The sequence below is a fragment of the Prionailurus viverrinus genome, chromosome C1, assembly GCF_022837055.1.
Source record: "Prionailurus viverrinus isolate Anna chromosome C1, UM_Priviv_1.0, whole genome shotgun sequence".
Taxonomy (NCBI): Eukaryota; Metazoa; Chordata; class Mammalia; order Carnivora; family Felidae; genus Prionailurus; species Prionailurus viverrinus.
Window position 1 is genome coordinate 110368897 of NC_062568.1, and position 22102 is coordinate 110390998.

At 44.2% G+C, this 22102-nt stretch overlaps 1 long non-coding RNA gene across 1 annotated transcript in view; it reads right to left on the reverse strand.

Moving 5' to 3' along the window:
• Positions 1 to 227: 227 nt before the first annotated feature.
• The window catches only part of LOC125173689 (uncharacterized), a 101285-nt gene continuing 79410 nt past the window's right edge, over positions 228 to 22102 (reverse strand). The window contains exons 3-4 of the long non-coding RNA XR_007155120.1: positions 8063 to 8110; positions 228 to 1467 (exon numbers count right to left, since the gene is read on the reverse strand). This is a non-coding gene — a long non-coding RNA (uncharacterized LOC125173689). The remainder of the gene's footprint in view (positions 1468 to 8062; positions 8111 to 22102) is intronic.

Consider the following 22102-nt stretch of genomic DNA (forward strand, 5'->3'; position numbering starts at 1 on the left):
ATCATAAAATGCCTGGCAGTGTTAATATATAAGCATGTTATACAGCCTATGAAAACATTTTTAAAGGGCAGAAAATGAGGGGCGCCTGGGTGGCTCAGCCAGTTGAGTGTCTTGACTTCGGCTCAGGTCATGGTCTCACGGTTTGTGAGTTCGAGCCCCGCACCAGGCTCTGTGCTGACAGCTCGGAGCCTGGAGCCCACTTTGGATTCTGTGCCTCCCGATCTCTCTGCCCATCCCCCACTCACATTCTGTCTCTCTGTCTCAAAACAAGTAAAAATTTAAAAAAGGGCAAAAAATGAAATAAATGATGTATTTTTTAAAGGCCAGGGAACAACACTTGTGGGTAGGAGCTGGGTAATGGGGATTTATTTTTATTATTTGGACTACTTTTGCATAGGTTTAAGATCTTCTCATGAAATGTTAGAAAAAACAAACATGGAACAATGAACCGAGAAAGGGGGCCAACAAATAGTTACGGAAGCTCTGGGCAGGAGCCACAGATCCAGGCAGGGTAAACTGAGAAGAGGGGCCGGGATTGCCCTGCTCGCTCATCGGGCACGTGGGTGACAAAGGCAAGGGCTGGATGAATTCTGCTTCTGCCATGTCATCAATACCACTGTAGCATGTCTGTACTCCTGCCTCTGTGAGGGGCCACGGGGGGCTAGTGGGCAAGAGGCTGGACTCCAGAGCTGGACTTCTGGGCTCACGATCCTGGCTCTGCCACTCGCTAGTTTTATAATCCTGGGAAGTTTCCTAACTTCTATGTGCCTCGGTTTCCTCCTCTGTAAGGAGGGGATAATAACAGTGGCTCCTTCACTGGGTCGTTGTCTGGATCAGATGATATACACACATCATTTGCATAAATTAATATTTAAAGTAGGAAGGACAGTGTTGGAAACATAGTGCTACATGGACTGGCTGTTGTGATAATTGTTGTAGAGCTGTTACATGTTGTTTTAATGTTATTATTATTCCCTCTGCCCTTTCTAGACGTAATGGGATCTGATTTCTCAGGGAGCCTGCTTCCCCTGTTTCCACCTCTGACTCAATCTCTGAAAATGTCTGGACCAAAAAGGTGCAAGTACTTCCTGGGCAAGTGTACTCTGGGAGAAGAGGAAAACAGCGGTGCCACATGTAACAGGAAACAAAAGCTGATGGAAAGAAGTGGGATGATGTTTCAGGAAAGGAAGTATAGCTTCAGCCGCGCTAGGTATGCGGGTCCACTTCACAAGGTCCCAGCCTCATCATCCCTAAAGCGAGCGATTTGCTGCAGCTGATAACAGAGGTGCCTTTCTGAGTTGACATTTTTTGGCTGTGTTCTGCTTCCCTTTGAGCTACGATCACTCTTAGGATTTGGAATTTCAAACAGTCTCCTGGGTTTAGCGCCTGATCAGAAGATCTCCCGATCTCAGGTTTGGTCCATAAACCATGGTACACCACGTGCCTTGGGACATAGGCCAGGTTAACCTGTAAAGTAACAAATCACAAATTATGCATTAAACTTTTAGAAGCACAGATGTGTCCTATTCTTTATGATACATGCAGGTTGATGGGTTGACGGTGTAGGAATTCATATTAGGATGCCAAATAAAAATACACACGTCATATAAGCTGATCTCTAAGCAGTTGTATATATAGCAAGCCATAGAAATTTCTACCTACTTATAGACACTGTATGATACATAAGGTTAGTTATATATATATATATATAGGTAGATAAATCTGAGATACGCATCAGATACTACCCTATTTCCTGGATCTTTATGTCAGGAATATATAGAACACTGCACTTAAGCAAAAACAGGTGTTCATAAATTTAAAAAATCCACAACTTTTGTGAAAAGTCACATATTTGTATATATCTATACAAATATAAATATTGACATATAGATTACACTGATATAATCATTGAATATTAATAGTTATTATTTCCGGGTAGTGCATTTCAGGTGATTTTGTACTTTTTTCCTTATGGTTTACATATTGTGAATTTTTTTTTTTTTACATTGAGCATGTATTATTTATATAATCAGAAGAAAAAAGCCCTTTTCATGGTGAAGAGTGTCTAAAAGATACTAACTCAGATATTGGCATAAAGAGAAAATCATTAAAAGGAAAAACTAACAAAATATCTGATGCAGTAACTAAACAAAGAAAGAATATCCCGAACTCTGAAGGTCAGAAACCTTTAATGCAATTGCGATGTTTTAGATACTTTCGTTTATAGTTACGTTCTAGGGCTTCTTGGACATTTCCTAGGACCGATTACAACTAGGAAATCCTAGAAAATGTTTGGAGTTGGGACAGTTTAGCCTTTGAGGACAACTGAGTGCCTTAACACATTTCTTTGCATAGACTATAGCTTTTCTTTAGTTTGAAAAAACAATTCATTTGATCACATTTGTGTTGGGGGTTTTACTATATTATTACTGGGGTACCCTTACATTGGTCCCTCATCTTAGTCTCACACACACACACACACACACGCCCCTCAGTCCTTATTTGAAAGACAGCCCCCTCCAAGCTGCACTCCTGCCCCGCGCTGGCCCTGAGGCCGTGAAGGCAGCGGTTCCCACAGCTGGACTATCGGGAGGGGAGCCATGAGTGCTGAACAAGAGTGGAGGAAGCTGGGGCAGGCCCTGAGCTGATAGCCTCACAGACAGCATCCATCTGGGGCAGGTGAGAGACTGGGGCACACTTCTTCCATGGTGGGGTTTGTCTCCCTTGCTCTGGGTCAGGTTCTTCTTGGAACAGTCTCTCTGGACAAAAGGTCTCAGTTCCTACTGCGCTGGGAGTGGGGCAGGGGAAGACTGAAGGCGAGCATCTCAAGAGGGGTTCCCTCCAGGACCGTTTATGATATGCTCATGGGTCCCTGTGGACTCAGGTGAGGCACCCGCCCTCCTGCCCCCAGAAGCCTATCAGGCAATGCCCCCGTGGGCTGGAGAAGAATCCCCCTTAACGAGGCCAGACCTATGCATTCCTCTTGCCTGAGCTTGGTCTCATTTTTAAAAGTTCTACTCAGAATACCCATTTAGTGCTTAATACAATACTACTAGTGAATACTTATTAAATAAGCACTTATAAAGCACCAGGGGCCAAACTAAAGAAATGCTTTACATGTGTGAGCTAATTTTATCTTCCCAATAGCTCTATGAGGCAGGATCCATTATCACTCCCATTTTATAGATGAGAAAACTGAGTAATAGGAAGTCACTTTCTGTAAGTCATACAATGAATTAAGTAGCTCAGTCAGATTCAAATCCAGGTCTGTCTTCCCCTTGAACCCATGCTCTTAACCTTTGTTATACAGCTACACACCGTGCTCAAAGCTGTGAATAAGGCCTTCATGGGGCCCACAGTCTAACAGGAAGAGTTAATTACATGTGTGAAACATGAGTGAGAGAAGAGAATGCAAAGTTTATAGTACTCACACCAAAGAGAGCTACCCTAGGCTGGCCAGGTGGTTCACCTGTATTTGCAAAACCATATTCTAGAATATTTTATGAATATCATTATGAACATTGTATGTTCATCATTATGAGCATAATATGTTATGAACACAAGCCTAGCTTATAAACAGAATCCAGCTTACTCAAAACCTTGTATAAATCTTTGCTGTTAGGGAGCTCCAGGCACTTGGGTGAGTCAAGCTTAACAATTACTTGGGGTTGGTGGATAGGAACAAGGTGAGGCAGAAATGCACACAAATTCAAGGTGGAAATTAGGGACTCCTTTCTGGCAAATCATGTACTTCATCTTGCCTAACAACATTGGAATTTCATCTGGCAAAGAAATTGGGAGATATTTTTCTCCCAAAACATTTCTTTTGGCAAATATTTGAGGATTCGAAATTTGACCACTGATCTACTGGGTTTTAGTTTGGGAGGAAACAAGAAAGAGTCTTCTTGGAATAAGAGTACAAGAACAGCTGTTTGTTAGTTTCATCCCCAAAGCCTCTTTCCCTTCCAAGGCTCAGTGGGCAAGTTTGTGGGCCAGACAGTAGAAAGGGCTTATCTTGAGTTTTGGCCTCCTGGAATAGAAATTTAATTTCAAAAAGGTACATTATTATTCATATTTCTGTCTCCATGAAAATCAAACATTATATTTTTATTCCAAGTACTCTAGTATATGAAAGACCTTCCTCCCCCCACAATATGTTCCTACAAAGATAGCAAAGGAGAGTGTCAAAATATATTCCAACTGATGAAGTGTCTTCATGGCAGGAAAATGGAATTGGAACTTTATAAAATGTTTGTTAAGGGGAGGGCAAATGTCGAAGGTTTCAGCTGGAGCTTCTAATTGCCAAGTTAACAATTTTGGGAAGATCTCAACCAAGCTCTGTGGTGCCTGGTAAATATCCTCTGGCCATTTTGATTCAACACTCAATTAATTAATGTAGTGGCAGAAAGGAGCTTTAACTTGGAGTCCAAAAGTCTGGGTTCCAAATCCTTTTGTTAACTGCTTGACCTTGACTCAAATCTGAAAACTCTCTGTTCTTTATGTCTTCATCTGTTGAATAAACATCATACTTACCTGGAAAGGTCATTTAAAGGATCAATACAGTGATCGTAAGGGTCCGAATAAATGACATCCCCTTCCTCTGTCCAAGTTAGGAAAAATGGGTGAGAACAGTCCAGTCCAGGCAGAAGGATGTCAACATATTGCCTTTAGTACTGATGAGCCTAAGAGCAAAGGCTTAGCTTAGGGTATATAACAACAGTGGGCCTTTATTCCCAGTTACTGGACATGGCTATGGCCTTATCAAATGGTGAGCATGGAGGAGGGGCTAAATGATGGCAGGCAGGGAATGAAGACAGGGGAAGGATCTGAGCCACCCATGCCCACAGAGCTGCACCATGACTTCTGTGGGTCATAGGCCCTTTTGCCTTCAGGGGTCCCTGATTCCATAAAAGATACTAAAAATTACATATGCATTGGCATAAAGATGAACATAGTAGCATGACATTACTTTAGCATTACATTTTAAAACATTTTTCTTGGACCTAACCTGAAAAAGTTTTTTTTTTTCTTCTGAATTTAAAAGAAATTAAAACATTTTTTTTTGTGGATCCCTACAAGTATTTGGACCCTAGCCACTGTACTGAATGGTCAAGTTGGCCTTGGACAGCTGGCCCTTGTTCTCAAATTTCCTAACTAGAATAGCCCCTCCTCCCTTCTTGGGGAGTACTGAGGAGGCCAAAGTGGACACGCTAGGTGTTGCTACAGACGGAGACATGAACTCAGGGGGCAGGATGCTCCCCAGACCCCATGAAAGTAAAGTGCTAAAAAAAATGTGTGTGTAGCCTAGACTGTGAATAACACCAAAATGGGTAAGACATTTTCTCTGTCTTCAAGAATTGATTATAGCATAAGGCAGAGGGAAATAAGAGCAAAATTGGAGAATAAGTCACATGCTGAGGGAATTTCTAGAAACAATTCCTTGTGGTAGTGATAGTGGAACTTGGCCTTGAAGGATAAAGATTTTTGTTAGACAAGGCAGGATGGGATGGAGTGGAGAGGTCATTCTGGACTGTGAGACTGGAAAAGATATGGATTCACTTGAATGCAAGGATGTTCTGGAAATTAAGTTCAAAAGGCAGCCACTAGTGGCACCTGGATGTCTCAATCGGTTGGGCGTCTGACTTGGGCTCAGGTCATGATCTCACGGTTCGTGGGTTCGAGTTCTGCATTGGACTCTGTGCTGATAGCTCAGAGCCTAGAGCCCGCTTTGGATTCTGTCTCCCTCTCTCTCTGCCCCTGCTCTGCTCATTCTCTCTCTCTCTCTCAAAAATAAAAAATAAACATTAAAAATTTTTTTTAAAAAGTAGCCACTTTCCTTATTCTTTGGCTCCACTGAACTCCCTGTTTAATGTTTTTATACCAGTGGGTGTTTTTATACCAGTGGGTGGGAGGGAGGGATGTTATTATTTACTTGGTACCTACCATGCACCAGGAGATTTACATGCATTGCCTCATTTACTCTTCACTATAGTGATTTGAGGTGGATATCATTGCCCCTGTTTTTTCAGACAAGGAACTTGAGACCCTGAAAGCATAAATGGCTTACACATGGCCCCAGAACCTAGTGGGCATCAACAGATTGGCTCTTGATTGCCAGTCCAGGGCTCTGTTCTCTGGCTCCTGGGAGACCTCAAAGGGGTTTTCTGAGAGTTATACAAAGAGTTCCTACAATTATAGTTTAGGTGGAATGTTGTTCCAGGGCCTCACTTCTGGTGTTCCATTATCCCGACTCTCAGACCAGACTGTGCTCCCTCTCGTGAGCATCTACCTGGTGAGGGCCCCTCCATGCATGCCTTCATCTGTTCACCAGCACTGCCTTCCCTGGCCTCCCATGCTGGGTCCAGATCTCTGCTGTTATAGACTTGGTGCTTGTGATTCCCCAAATGGGGCTGGTTCCAGGGGCCCCAGTGTGCCGGTCCCAAGACTGTGGTGGGCTTGCAGGAGCTAACAAATAGTGGCTAAGTAGTTAATATTTAGTAAGCACTTGCTCTACTCCAGGTATGGTGCTTAACACATCCTCACACGTTTTATCCTCGCAACCTTCTCTGACATAGGCATTATTAAACTTTTACAGATCAGAACACCGAGGCTCAGAGGGATCCTGCAACTTTGCCAAAGGCCCACAAGTAACAGAGCCAGAGGCAGGATTTAACCCCAGCAGCCTGACTCTAAATTTCCCCCCCAAACCACCATGGAATCCGGCCTCCTGGAATACTTAGAGCTTCACAGCACGTTTTTACTACTTGTGAGAAATTGGCCTCTGCTTTTCTCCAGTTGATCTCAGTTTCTCAAAGTTCTTCCATATTTGGCATCTTTTCTTTGTTGTCTTCCATGTTGCCCTCCCTAGGCGTGGCTCTTATTCTTTCAGAATTTTGTCATTTGGCTGGGTCCTGTTCAGAAATTATTAATCTGTATTAATATATCTGTATTTCTTTATATCTGTATTTCATCCAGTCCTTTCATTGTAGATATCTAACAGCTTAGTTGTTGTACATCTGATATTTTGTTATCTTTTCGCTCCTTGCTTGCTTTTGTCTTCCCCTGGCAATGGCCAGAGGGTAAGCATGGAGACTTGAATGTGGAATTCCTGGCAGGAAGTCACCTTTTCCCTCTAACAGGACCCAGCCATGAGGGAACATCTGTGGGTTTTATCTCTTCACATACATTCTCCTCTTTCATCAACACAAAAATTCTGCTTTGAGGGACTTATTCTTTCCCTGTTGACATTAGAGGACACATAACATGGTGGCACCACATTGCCTCGGCTTAAATCCCATCTCTACCACTAGACCATCTGTGCTAACTTGGACTGATAACTCAAACTCTCTGTGGCTCAGTTTCTTAATTACAATAGTACCTGCCTCACAGGGTTATTGTGAGAAGAAAACATGTGTAAATATGGTGCTTAGAACATTGCCTGGTAGAAAATAAGCACACCATAAATATTAGTGATTTTAAAATATCATTAATCTTTCCCAAGGCTAGGCCGAGGGAATGTTCTTTCCTGGAATTTGAATCCTGAGCAGAATGGCAAAAAGACAGAAATCCATTAGAGCTGATTCATTTGGGTAGTGCCCCGAAGAAATGGTTAATCAGTTCCTATTCCCTAGATCCTAGCCATCCTTCTTCTGGTCTTCAAGTTCTGGATCTTCAGAAGTGTTTTTTATTCTGCATTCCACTCCCCACATTCTTCCAACAAATGTCCCCTCCTCCTCCTCATTTTCCTCTTCCTCTCCATCTTTCTTCTCTTGCTCCTTCCATTTTCCTACCCCCCCACCAAGCACCCTTCTCCCTCCTCCCCAAGCCCAAAGTAGTAAGCATTGGTTTCTGATACTTTCTGCCAAAAAATCTTTACTGAGCCAGCATCCCATGAAAATGGCCCCTTAGTATTGGCTTAAATATTTCCATAAAACAGCTCTCTCTGTCTCTTTTTTTAAATTGGTGAACTCTGAAAGTACTTTGTCATACTAGGCAGAAAGCTTATATAGGATTCTAGAACTACAATGTTTGGATTCGGAGCCTGGCTCAGTCATTTACTCACTGTGAAGCTTGGGCAAGCTGTTTAGCCTCTATGCCTTGGTTTCCTCACCTGTAAAATAGAAGGCAATAATAGTAACCATTTCATGCTATCTTTGTGAAGATTCAATGTCATGACACTTGTGAAGCATTTAGATTTCCAGTAAGAGTAAGTTCCTGTGAGTCATCCTCCTCTTCCTCCTCATTCCTACCATGGATCCCAGCTCCACTCTTCTGAGCTGCCCAGAATAAGCCAGATTTTCCTCTTAGTGCCAATCTTTCAAATACCAGGATGCTCCATTTGTGTCCCTCCTTCCTCTGGGCTCAGTATGCCCGGCTTCCTTCTGTCCTACCTGCAGACTTCTTCCCAGTCAGGCCAAGCTGCTCTTTGTGGTCTAAACTGATCAAACTGGAAAGATCCAAACCTGTCTTCAACTTGTCTGCCTCATTATTTTATCAAAAGTAAAACAAGTAAACATCTTATAAGGTTTTGGGTTGAAATCTACCTGCTTCCCCTCAACACTGGGGAGGGTCTATGCCAACAGCTTCTGGACTCCAGAGTCTTTGAGCACCACCCGACTACCTGGGCCTGAGGGTTGAGACTGGGGTCAGGAGGAGAATGGCACATGAAGGCATATGGAAATAATAGCAGTGGGAAAAACTTCCTGCCTCCCTTGCCGGTCCCCACCCAGGCTTATGCAGAAGCTGACCAGACATACTTTCTGCACTTTGCCTGCTCTGCCTTAGAGTCATAGGCAAGTCCCTGGGCTAAGCTGTTCCTGGTTGTTGACATGCCACTGACAAGCCTGAAGAGTTTCTACTCATAGGAAGAGCTTTCCCCACAGTGTGGAGAGCAAGAATCTGATTAATCATATCGGTTGCATGGCACTTCGCAGTTTGGAACACATCAATTCACTACAACATTGGGATGGATTTGTCATAGGAAGAACAGTCTTTTTTTCACAAAAGGAATACCTGTTTACAAGGAGGATGTTCAGGTCCAAAGAGGTTAATGGCCTTGGCCGTTCACACAGCCACAAGGGACAGAGCTTGCATTGGAGTTGCGCTTAGAGTTCTTTGTGACATGCCTTGTTCTGAAGGCTTTGGGGCCACTGTTGGATGTTCCCATGAGTGTGTCACTCTGCCCCGGAGTCTACAGGACCTCTAGTAGCCTCTTTCTCAATGGTCAGCAGAGGCACCAAGGAGCAGGTGGCCTGGGACCTATAAGTAGGTCTATCCTAGTCTACTTCGAGGAAGGGGAAACTTTGGAAATAGAGACACAGTGACTTGAAAGACACATGATGTTTGGTAAGGCTGCAGGGGTACCCTGGAGAGAATGAGAATCCACTGGTGAACTGGAAGTTGTTGGGGGAGTCAAGTTCCAATGTCTATTCATCCCATCACTTATAAAGTCCAAGGGAGCCTTCTGACTAAGGGGCTTAATGTTAGGGCTCCTTCTAGAGAGTCTAAGGAAAATAAGTTATTTGGTGGCATCCATTGTGGATTTTCTTGGATTTGGGGATTGCATGGTGAGAGAGGAGCCCAGGATTCCGTGGTGGAAAGCTACTGGGGTGTCCTGCCCAGCTCTGCCTTTGAGAAGCTATGTGTCCTTCCAGCCCTGGACTGGCAGTAGGACTTAAGTTCCCAGCCCTGAGTTCCACCTGTAATTGCAGGGGGTGGGGAAGCTAAAAGCAGGGAGCAGATGGCCAAAGCAGAAGTGATTTTATATTGGGAGTGATCCAGGATAGGGCAACCGAGAAATCACCCTGTGAACCCTTGAAGATTGGAGGACAGTCCTGATTCATCCCTTTCCTTGGCTCTCCTCAGGACAAACTAATGTGGTTTGCAAAGCCCTTAAAAATCTGGCCCCAAACTCTGGCTTCTTTGCAAGCCAAGCTTCCCCATACATTTTGGTTCAGCTAGGTAGAATTATTTACTGGTCTTTGAAAGTGCCATCTCACTTTCTCACCTCATGCCTTTGCTCATGCTGTCTCATGCTGCCTGAGATGTACTTCACCCCATTTCTCTTTCTGGAGAACTTCTACTCCCTCTTCAAGATGTGCCACAATGTCATTTCTTCTGTGGAGCCCCCTGGCACAGTCATGACTTGCCCCATTCTCGGTTCCTACAGCATTCTGACCTCAGCTCTGCTGTGGCACTTATCACATCGTCATGTGATTGATTTTGTGTTTGCGTGCACAACGGACACTGAAACCAGACTGCCTGGATTCAAATCCGAGCTGTACCACCAACCTTAGACAAGGTCACCTTGGACACGGTCTCTGTTCTTGCCTTCCTTCTATGTAGAATGGGGGCACTAGCACTCACCCCACAGAGTTTTTATGAGGATGAAATGTGCCGCCATGTATTAAAGACTCAGATCACGGTCTGGCACTGTAAGTGTTAGTGGTGTTGCTGTTGTTACCGTTACCTGTTTGAAGTCACCTGTCATGGTTCCCTGCTATTCATGGCTACCTGAACTTCGACCATCACAAAGAGGTCACTTGAACATCCACAGTCCATAAGCCATACCTGGAATGTGACTTTCTCTCTCTCTCCCCTTGTGTGTAGGGTGAATATATGCTGACAGGCAAGCTTCCTGATTTCCACTCAATGTTCCTCCCAGATCAGAGCTCCATCTTGATCCTTTTGATAGTCTTTGCCACCAACTTCCAGCATGTATTGTCCAATTCCCTCAATCCAGATATCAGGATATCCTCCTACACATGGTGATCTAAACCAGGCAGACTTTTTCTTCCAACTAGATCTCTATGCCCATGGAATGCCTGGTTGGTAACACCCCTCATTTGGTTCTCAGAGGGGTCTGGGCACCCCTGACACCTTATGACACTCTAGGCTTTGTTTTTTTTTTAATATAGAGGCCATGTTTGAGTCACCTGTACATCTATTTCCCAACACAGTACCAAACTCAGTGGGTTTTTAAAACGAATAAATAGATGGAGAAGTAAGAGTAAGTCATCCTTGACTTTCCCACAGTACAGTGTCAGTGTGATTGGATGCACCTGGGCTTTCTGCTATTGACAGATGAAACTGTCCGGATTGAAACACACCTCCAAGTGTTTGCTCAGTTCCATTCTCCTTATCTGGAGTACCCTTGAGTTTTCAGTACAGTGCCACCATCTGGAATAAAAAGTGTCTGGGACATATTTTGTGCTCCCCAGAGAGCAGCTTCAAGAGTAGATATAGTTAGGCACCCAAGACAAACTTCAGTTTCTTCCAAGCTTTGGCTTGGTATGGAGAAAACCAATTGCTTAGAATCACAGACACTGAACTGTAAGGAAGAGTCAGTGTAATCTAGCCCAATCTCTTCTTTTTACCAACATGGAAGCTGAGGGCCAAAGAACAAGAGTGACTTCTCAAGGTCACTCAGCTCTATATGTCAGTTAGGATCTGAGCTCACATCTCCTGTCCCCAATCAGCACCTTTGTCCCCAGGCTCTCACTATCCCATCAGCCTTTGTGTCTTGCACATGTCCTCGCCTCCATGGGCATAGCTGCTACTCATTTCCAGACCCTTATAAGCTTACTGAAAGCTGGGCAGGACTGGAGGCAAGAAGCACAGGAGATAGTTGCTCTGGGGGCAGTAGGCTCCATGGGTGGTGGGGGTGGGGGTAGGGCTGGAGGTTGGAGAGGGTTTTTACAAACTTTGGTTTTGTTGTCCAGGATTTAAACTTCTACCATGTTTACCCATAGAAATCTTCTCTCAAGATTTTTGCAGGGTTTTCTCAGGGTCTGTCAAGGTCACTCTTATCTCCACTTATTCACCACTCACCCAGCACACTTCCTTTTGTGTGTTATGTGTGGTGGGGAAGGGGTTGGTTGGATGGGGGAACCTAGTATTTTTTGTTTTGTTTTAAATTGTTTTGTTCAGGAATTCTGTTTTTTCCCACGATCTGCTTGCAAGGCTTTGAAATGAGGACTCAGAATCACATGGAGTAACTCAGAGTAACTCACTTGGGGCAGAGAGGGGGATGTGTCAGCAGCACCAAATTACATTGTCTTAGAAATTTAAAAGGGTGCTACTTACCTTCAACGAGTAATATTTTAGTAACAGATATTGAAATGCCCAATACTAGGGAGTGAAATGAACTTTGGTAAATCCAAAGAGTAGGAAACTATGTAACCCAAGGACTTAGCAAGGGGCATAGGAGATATATCAGTCTAGGGGGTACCACACAGCACGCAGATGCTAATCCTTACAAATTCTAGTGCTGTGGTAACATTCTTGCAGAGAAAAGGCACCAGCAGATTGTATGGCCTCTGGGTGTCATTTCCCGTCACCATACTCCTAATAATCATTAAAAAGGTGAAGAAGATGTATATCTATTGACACAGAAGATGTCCCTGGCATATTAAGTGAATTAGAAAACAATGCTCATAATGCAATTCCGATTTTGTAAAATTTATAATGATAAAAATGTGGTGGGCAAAAAATAGATATCAATATTGTCACAGTGATGATAGGTGATTTTAAGTCCTGTTTATACTTTTTCTGCACTACCAAAAATTTCACCATAATGTATTTTTACTTTCGATACTTGGAAAACACCGTAAGTGTTGGAAAAAATAAAGCTTTCTATTTGTGGCTGGGCCCAGAGATTTATTTATGAAGGGGATTTTGCTGAAGAGGTCAGTCATTGCATTAAGAAACTTGGGATATCAATAAATGTTATTTCCCTTCGCTATGAAGAGAAGGAGGCAGGGAGAGGCCATCCTCAATGTAGGTGTGGGGCAGAGACTCTTCAATTGGAAACTCCAAGGGGATGTATTCCTGGAGTCCCTAGTCAGAATTTGGCATCATTATTTCCCATCCTGAGACCATCTTAACTAGGTTGTTAGAGTCTCCAGTACTCTCCACGCTGTAGTTAAGCAGCATTATGCCTTAAATAAACTTTTAGGGACTAGCCTGGGAAGCCAACTACCCTTTACCACGTTATTTCTATGGGGAAACATACTCCCAATGCCACATCACCAGGTTACATTGGAGCTTTGGGACACAGCCATTTTCGGTTTGGAGACTTACTTGACCCTTTCCTCCTTATTCCCTAAGTATTTCAAAAATCCCTATTAGTTTGTGAAAATTGCAAAGTTATGGACAAATTCTTTGGTTTACACTCCATTTGGTAGCCTGGCACCCAGTTTTCAAGACCGAAGAGTTCTTGGAGATTGGCATGACTAACTCATTTTTTAATGAGTATTACTTCTCATTGATCAAGTTGGCTGGAGTTGCCCAGGGTTCCCTAGTTATGCTAGTGATTTTTATCTTCCTCAGCACTCCTTTGCTTACTGTGGTGGTTAATTTTATGTGTCAACTTGATGACTTGTGTTGGGTGCTGGCCTTGGGTAGCTGTGTGAGTTTGCAAGTTATAAAAGAAAGGAACGGACAACCTGATCTCAGAGGGCCTTTCCATATCTGACAGGTGAAGTCTGAACTGAGAAACTCACCTCATGTCTGTGGGACAGATTTCAACCTGTTTGGTAAGAGACTTCTAGGCCAGGGAAGGAGTAGGCCATGCTTGCCTCTGTTAGATTTGTCAGCAATTTCAATTACTTTGGAGGTTGGTGAAAAATGACCTTTCTTGGCGATAGAGCAGTAGTCTAGAGCGGTAATCTCTAAGCTTTTCTGGGTCGAGAGTGCTCTGTGAATCAGATCAAGACAATGATCCCTCTTCCCTAAAGCTTTGTGTATGAATGCAAGGGCTTCTAGGCCCCATGAACTTCACCAAAAACCTTCTAGGGGTCCATGGATGTAATAGAAGCTCCTTTGGCTAAAGTCCAGATCAGCAAGTTCATGATTTGGCCAGAGATGTTTAAAAAGAGCTCAAGAGTGAGTTTTGCATCTCCTCTCAAACACCTTCCGGATCTAGAGCCATCCTAAGCTCTTGGAGACAAGTTGTTCCAGGACCTAAAGAGGTCAAGCAATCATGTTTTTCTCTAGTTCTTAGTAAGTTACGCTCCAGGGACTTTCAGCTAAGAGGCCTAACAGAGGTCAGAGGATCTATTATCAGTTAATTGGCCTGTTCAGCCCTAAGGGAAGTCCCCAGGTTTCCTTAATTCTTTGAAAGATCTGGATTCTGCTTTTGACCTGGGACAAGCCGCCTCCCCACTGGGGGCCTCAGTATCCTCATCTGGCACACTCTTTAAGTTCCTGTCAAGCTCTGGTGGTGTTCTGTCATCTGTGAGTCCTTGATAGTTGTGTGGTGGAGACAAGCATCTAAGAAGTCATGATTCTGGATCCTAATTTGGGTCTGCTCCTGTCACTGAGAGGATTCTTGTCCAGAGAAACTTCTAGAGCACCCTGCCTGAGAAGCATCTAGCTTCCCAGAGGCTTTCAGGGAAAAGGCGAAGAACAGAGTTTGTTTTTGTTTGTTTTCTGCTCTGGGAAGAAACCTATTAAGAGTCATCTTGAAAGGAAGATGTCCACTGGGCACCAGGAGAGGCAGGCTAGCATCAGGGATTTAGCTGTGCTCTGAAGAAATAGAAATCTCTTCTCCGTTCTCAGAAGTTCTCCCATTTCCATGACTCACCTCCTCTCATTCCAGAAAGTCATGCACAGGAATTAATTTATGGGTCCTGTCCAGAGGTCTTTAAGTAAACAGTGCCACCAGACCTTTCTGCTACCCAGACAAGCTGGATTTCAGGCCCCAGGGAGGAAGCTAATGACTTGTAGTTACTTGGCTATTGTTTTCCGAAAACAATCTGACTTCCTTTCTGATAGCCTCAGAATTCCTTCTTTACAAATTAAGATGCTGGAGCCAGGGAAGGGCTGAGCTCACCAGCTTGGTAGCACAATGCTCCAGGGCAAGATCTCCTTTCTGCAACAAGTTACAGAGGCTCCTTGTGGACTGGTGGACAGGCAGCTCAGGGCATGCAAGCCCCAGCTGGGCCTCTGGGCCACTGCTTCTCTCTTGAGATCTTACCTCCATTCCATAGCATGTAATAATAACGAAGTTGTATTGTGCTCAAAGAATAAACTTGTGAAGACTATATCACCATTTTATAGATGAGGACGTTGAGGCTCAGTGGTTTGCCCAAGATCTCACAACAGGTAAGGGACAGGGTTGAGAGTCCATCTCTAGTCTTCTGACTCCGAGTTTCAGCCTCTTTGAAAGAGGACATGTCAATGCAAAGAGAAGCAGTCTGTCTGGAGCTGATAGATTTTGGTCCATCATCTGAGAACTGAGTCTTCATGTTAGATAAGAATCAACATCTGAAATTCACTGGATGTGGGGCTTAAGTGCTAGATCCCTGTCTCTTCTCCTCTTCCCCTCCACATACTCCAAAGCTAGGGTTGGCTTGGGTCTGGTGTTGGGGGGGTGGGGCAGTTTTGATCCTTCCTCCTGCCTAAGAGGTTTGATGAACACTTAACAGAATGGCCAGTCCCTTTTTGCCGTAAAAGAAGATTCCCCACTGGCTTTCTCTGGCCATCTGGACCCCGTTACAGAGTCGTGTTAAGTCTTTTTTGTTAGGGTGCTTGTGGGAGCTTTTGTTTTTGAAGGGAAGTAGACTCTGACTTTGTGCTATTGTTGATAACCACTCTGCCCTCTACCCCACCACCACCACCACCACTTTGAAGGAAAAGCTGATACAGTAGTGCCCCCTTATCCGTGGGGATTTGTACCAAGACCCCCAGGGGTGGATGGCTGAAACCACAGACTGTACTAAATCCTATATGTACTATCTTTTTTTCCCACACATACACGCCTATGGTAAAGTTTAATGTATAAATTAGGCAAGTAGCTAACTAAGACCGAGATAGAATAGTTAAAACAATAGACAGTGACAAAAACTATGTGAATGTGATCTCTCTCCCTCCCTCTCAATAACTTATTGTACTGTGTTCACACTCCTTGTGATGATGTGGGATGATAAAATGCCTGCCTGGTGAGAGGAAATGAGGTGAATGACACAGGCCTTGTGACATAGTGTTGGGCTACTGTTGGCCTTCTGATGATATGTCTGAAGGAGGATCATATGCTTCCAGACCCACAGCTGACCATGGGTAACTGAAACTGTGAAAAGTTAAACTGCGAATCAGGGGGAGCTGCTGTAACCCCCTTGTACCATTTTGTACCTACGCCCACTTGTGCACTCATTACATTGTAGTCTACTTGCCGGTGCCCGGGGCTCTCTCCCCAGCCATGGAAAGTATGGGGGGAAACTTACGTCTCTGTTACTTCTGTATGCCCTGTCCCTGCACAGAGTGTGTCCTCAGTATACCTTCATTGAATTCATGATTAGCAGATAAATGACTCTACAGGGTAGGTGCTATTCCTCAAACTCTGGAGGAGGATGGTGGGGGGAAGTGCAGTATCACCTGGAAAAGCAATTGAAATGTGCTCTCAGGTACAAAGGGAAGGTTGTATTTGAATGGCACCTTTGGATGTGTGCGGTGTCCCACCTATGTGGCCCCATCTGGTGGCCTTGGTCAAAGGAACCAATGGAAATGGACAAAATAGTTATAGCTGTAATATTGATAACACCATGTTTCCATTGTTAATCTTTTATCTTTCATTTCTTTCAAAGTAGTCTCCCCTCTATGATTTAATTTTAATCTTGAGAACAGATGCATGATTCATTATATGCTGTATGTATGTATCCATGTATGTATATATCTATGTCTATTATCTATCTACATGGATGTGTAGGTATATATGTCTGTATTATATATATGAGAGAGGATATTTATTTAGCAGTCACTACATGCCAAACATATATCTCATTCAATCTTCATAACCAATCTATAACTTTCATAGTTATTATGTTATTCTGATTTTAACTCATGACCCTGAGATAAGACCTGAGCCGAGATCAAGAGTCGGACGCTTAACTGATGGCTGAGCCACCCAGTCGTCCCCTATGTTATTCTCATTTTAAATGTTTACTTAATTTTATTGATTCATTTTGAGAGAGACAGGGAGAGAGAGAGAGAGAAAGAAAACAAATTGGGGAGGGGCAGAAAGAGAGGGAGAGAGAGAATCCTAAGCAGGTTCCACACTCGGTGCGGAGCCCAGCATGGGGCTCAATCTCATGACTGTGGGATCATGACCTGAGCTGAAATCAAGAGTTGGATGCTCAACTCAGGCGCCCCATGTTATTTTCATTTCAAAAGTGAGCCAGATGAGGCTGCCAGGGAGAAAAAAATTTCCTCTACTCTTTATGTTCAGTTATTGGAGGCTTGGAATTAAACTGACAGAAGATAGATAACAGGGGAAAAAGAGGTTTATTCATATGCATAGGGAAGCTAACAAAAGTAGCTAGCTCACTAAAAGGTTAAAGGTTAAGGGGTGCCTGGGTGGCTCAGTCAGTTGAGTGTCTGACTTTGGCTCCCGTCGTGATCTCGCGGTTTGTGGGTTCAAGCCCCGCATCGGGCTCTGTGCTGACAGCTCGGAGCCTGGAGCCTGCTTCGGATTCTGTGTCTCCCTCTCCCTCCTTCTCTCTCCCTCTCCCCCACTCACGCTCAGTCTCTCTCTCTCTCAAAAATAAATAAACATTGAAAAAAAAATTTTCAAGGTTAAAGGTTAAACTTAGGTAGTGCAAAAGGGGGAGGGAGAAAAGGCTTCTATGGGAAGAACAAATTGATTTCTTTAGGAAGGACAAATGAATTTTTAGAACAAATGGGAGATAAGAAAGTTTGTGATCATGTTTGTTTATGCAGGTGTGGTGATCTTTCTGTCTTCTTCACGGCCATGCAACTCCCCCCCCCAGAGAGGGGATTTATGGTGGCCTCATTTCCCAGAAGCTGCTGCTTTTAGTCAGATAAGGGAAGCTCCAACAAGGCTTCTTCCTGTGTCTGATGAATCTCAAATGTCTTCAGTTTACAATAATCTCCCTACCAACTCCTGGGTTCCAAACGGGTCCCCACATGCCAAAGAGGGTCACATAGCTGCTGAGAGGTGCAGCCAAGATCTGAACCCAAGTACTCTTAACCACAAGGTGATTTGCCCCCAGCCTTATCCATTCTACTTTGAGTATTTAGCTGCTGAATGTGAGATGAAACTTTGAAGAATTGGAATAATCTTAATCTCCTAAATATGCCTCTAACCTTCTGTAATAATTTGACCCTAGCAGCTATAGTTGAAGCTGGGCACTAATTTAGGAGGAGATGAAAACTTTGTTGTTGAGTTAGGTTTTGAACATTATTGTCTAAATTATCAAGACAGGCATGGGATATTGTATCTCTATTTTAAACGCAAGGAAATGCCTCTTTTTTGGCATGATTTGTCTGAGGGCACCTGAGTTAATGGCATATCTGGCAAAAAGTTTCCTGACCTTGTATTTTTATTACTTTTGCCACTAGACCCCCTGGTATTGTACCTTGGACTTGACTGAAAACACCTTTCAGAACAAAGGAGAAGTAAGTTCTTTTTGGTCTTTGTGAGGTGGGTAGACCAAGGATGCAGAATCTGTTACAGGAAAAAGAGGTGTGCATTGTTAACCCTAGATGTTGCTTATAATGACATAATAACTAAAATAATGTGAAATTCATAGTCTTCTTGCTTTCAAGGACTTCCTTTTGGATCTAGAGGGCAAATGCCATCCCAAGATCTCCCAGAGAAAGGTCTCATTTGGGTCATAAAATGAAATCCCTGGACCGGGTACTCCAAGGCTCCAATGAGGCTATATCCAGCTGTTGTCTTCATGCCCTGAATTTAGGGGGTGAGAATCAGGCTTGGCTGATACTGGATTCCTCCTCCCCCGCTCCTTCTCTTCTTCTCACGTCCGTGGAAGCCACTGGCCCAAGCCCACTACAAAAGAGTCCTTAAGTTTGGGATCCCAAAAGTTCCCATCTGCCTTAAGCCCGAGAAGAGGTATGGCTGTGATTTGAGCCTTTCTTTGGGATTAAAACTTGAGATGTATTGAGAGTAGATTCATAGACCAAAGCACCAGGGGCAAGGAAGTCTGTGTTTCTTTTGCTTTCTGCTTCTTGGAACAGGGTGTTCTTGCCCATTTTAGCCACTATCTGGAAAGCAAAAGTCTTAAAGGGGACGGCTTATGCCTGTGGTGTCTGCCTCTCCACCGGCAGGAAAGGGTGAGTTCAGCCCACTAACCATGGCTCCAGTTACCTACTTAGGACCTCCGAGGGAGCATGTGGGACTCGTCACTCTCTTAAATGCCGGCAGAACTTACTTGCATGTGTTATGGTTGTAGGTTCTAAGGGAGGAGGCTCTTCAAACCTCTGGACCACAGTGTCTTGGGAAGGAAACTCGGGGAGTCAAAGATTCATGAGGTAGAAGGACATTCAAAGGTCTTCTCATTTGCCCTCTTGCCTCTAAGGAGAAGCAACAGAAAAAAAAAAAGAAGAAGAAGGAGCGATTTTCAAGATGCCACCTTTAAAAGACTTGTAGAAAAAGTGTGCCTCTTTAGAGAAGTGTCTATTCATGTTTTCTGCCAGTCAGAGTGGCCAAAATGAACAAATCAGGAGACTATAGATGCTGGCGAGGATGTGGAGAAACGGGAACCCTCTTGCACTGTTGGTGGGAATGCAAACTGGTGCAGCCGCTCTGGAAAGCAGTGTGGAGGTTCCTCAGAAAATTAAAAATAGACCTACCCTATGACCCAGCAATAGCACTGCTAGGAATTTATCCAAGGGATACAGGAGCACTGATGCATAGGGCCACTTGTACCCCAATGTTCATAGCAGCACTCTCAACAATAGCCAAATTATGGAAAGAGCCTAAATGTCCATCAACTGATGAATGGATAAAGAAATTGTGGTTTATATACACAATGGAATATTACGTGGCAATGAGAAAAAATGAAACATGGCCTTTTGTAGCAACGTGGATGGAACTGGAGAGTGTGATGCTAAGTGAAATAAGCCATACAGAGAAAGACAGATACCATATGGTTTCACTCTTATGTGGATCCTGAGAAACTTAACAGGAACCCATGGGGGAGGGGAAGGAAAAAAAAAAAAAAGAGGTTAGAATGGGAGAGAGCCAAAGCATAAGAGACTGTTAAAAACTGAGAACAAACTGAGGGTTGATGGGGGGTGGGAGGGAGGAGAGGGTGGGTGATGGGTATTGAGGAGAGCACCTTTTGGGATGAGCACTGGGTGTTGTATGGAAACCAATTTGTCAATAAATTTCATTAAAAAAAAATAAATCTAAATTGCCAAAAAAAAAAAAAAAAAAAGAAAAAGTGTGCCTCTGCCTGGAAATCTCAGCTGGGGCTGCGCCACCTTCCTGGTCATGGCCAAATGCAGTCTCTCTTGCTGGGGTTGGAGCCCATTCCTTATGTGGCATCTGCAGGCCTGTTTGCTCCCACCTGGAGAGCCCTGTGCCCCACTCTCTGACCAGGCCATGGGTTCCATGAGAATTCCTCCACGGCCATGGGGAGAAAGTGCCTGACCTTTCGCATCAGGCAGGCCTTTTCTCCACTTAACTGAGTAAGCTTGTGCAATTTACTAAACTTCTCTGAGGCTGAATTTTCTTTCCTGCAAAACAGAAATAATAACACAGTGTCTACCTTGTGGTGTTGTGAGGTGAAAACGCCTGGTACATCGAAGGCCTTCAATAAATGTGCCTTGCCCTTTCTCCTTCACTAAAGCACAACAAACAGATCACACTGTATGAATCTGTTTTCCAAAAGATTTGTTTTCCTCATCTAACTTAACACTTTAGGATATCATCATACAATGAGGACAAACACATATCGAGTACTGTCATTGATACTAATTGTTTTGCCTGCATAGCTGACTGGAATGTCAGGTTCTTGTGGACAAAAGATGGCCCTTCTCTTCTACTTAGCAGAGGCTGGGCCCATAGGCCGGGCTCCTTGTCCAGGAGACCGTGATGGATGGTTCAGACAGTCTTTAGAAGCTCATCTGTCTGTCTTCTCATCTCCAAGTAGAATAAGGTGAAGAGTGCCTCACACAAAGCCCTGCACGTAGTAGATGTGGAAGGATGTCTCTTTTGCTATCCCACGTCTACAGCCCTTCCTTTACAGGTACTGCCAACCAATTCTTTGGCTCTCTAAATCCCCCTGAGTTCTTCCTATCTGTAAATGCGTGGCACATAGACCTCGGCACCTCTGTGTAAGACCGTGTCTTAAGCGGAATGTGAGGATGAAGGCGACGACACAGCAGACAGACCCTCAGTTCCCACCCCGGCCCCTGGCCTGACACCTCCTTTTCTGGGGCATTGAGCATCTGCTCGTGGCATCCTTTTTGGATATGTGGTGACAGCTAGATTTAGCTCCATTAGATGATCACCCAGAATCCACAGCCTGAATGATATTTTCCTTAATTTTGGCAGAGTCCTTACGTGAGCCTGGAAGAGACCCAGGTAAGAAATAAACCAGACTTCTAGCTTTGGACCATCAAAATGCACTCTGTCCTAGATAGCACTGTGAGTGCAGTACCTGGCTGGAGAGCTGCCCCACTTCCCTGCGTTGGGATGATCCTAGTTGGGGACCTCAGTCTTCTCCCAACACCGACTTGGACTTCCTGGGTCACCTCTAGTGGCCCATCCAGTTTCTTCACTGCCCTATTTCTCTACCTGCCAAGCACGGTGGGAGCATTTACCTTCTGCACCCTGTGTTCTGCCCCAGATCATGGGTGTGCCTACCTCTTGGTAGTTCTTTCCTTCTGGGCATTCAGAGGAAAATGGCGCTCTCCTTCATCCGTAGCCCTAATCCCAGCTAGACTCTCCTTTGGAAGCCAGTGATCTGGGAATTAGTACTTCATTAAATCTTCCCCACTCTCAGATTATCCTTCAACGGAGACTTATGTGTTCTTTGACAGGCCCATTTCCTGGATAGATATAATAAGGGGTTTCCAGGAGCCCCCAGACTGGCTGGGCTATGAGGACAAAGCCATAGTAGACGGATAATCTCTGTTGTGGAGAAGAAACTGGTATCGCTAGGGCTCTCTGTGGTTTCACATGCTGAATTCTATCCTAGGAGTGTGGCCCAGCCATGGTAAATGGCTGTACAGGCAGGAGGAGACTGGTATTGTATTGTATTGATTGTGCAGTCGCATCCATAGCACTTAAGTGCTCTAGATACTGTCCTAAGTGCTTTACGCATACTCATTAGTCCTC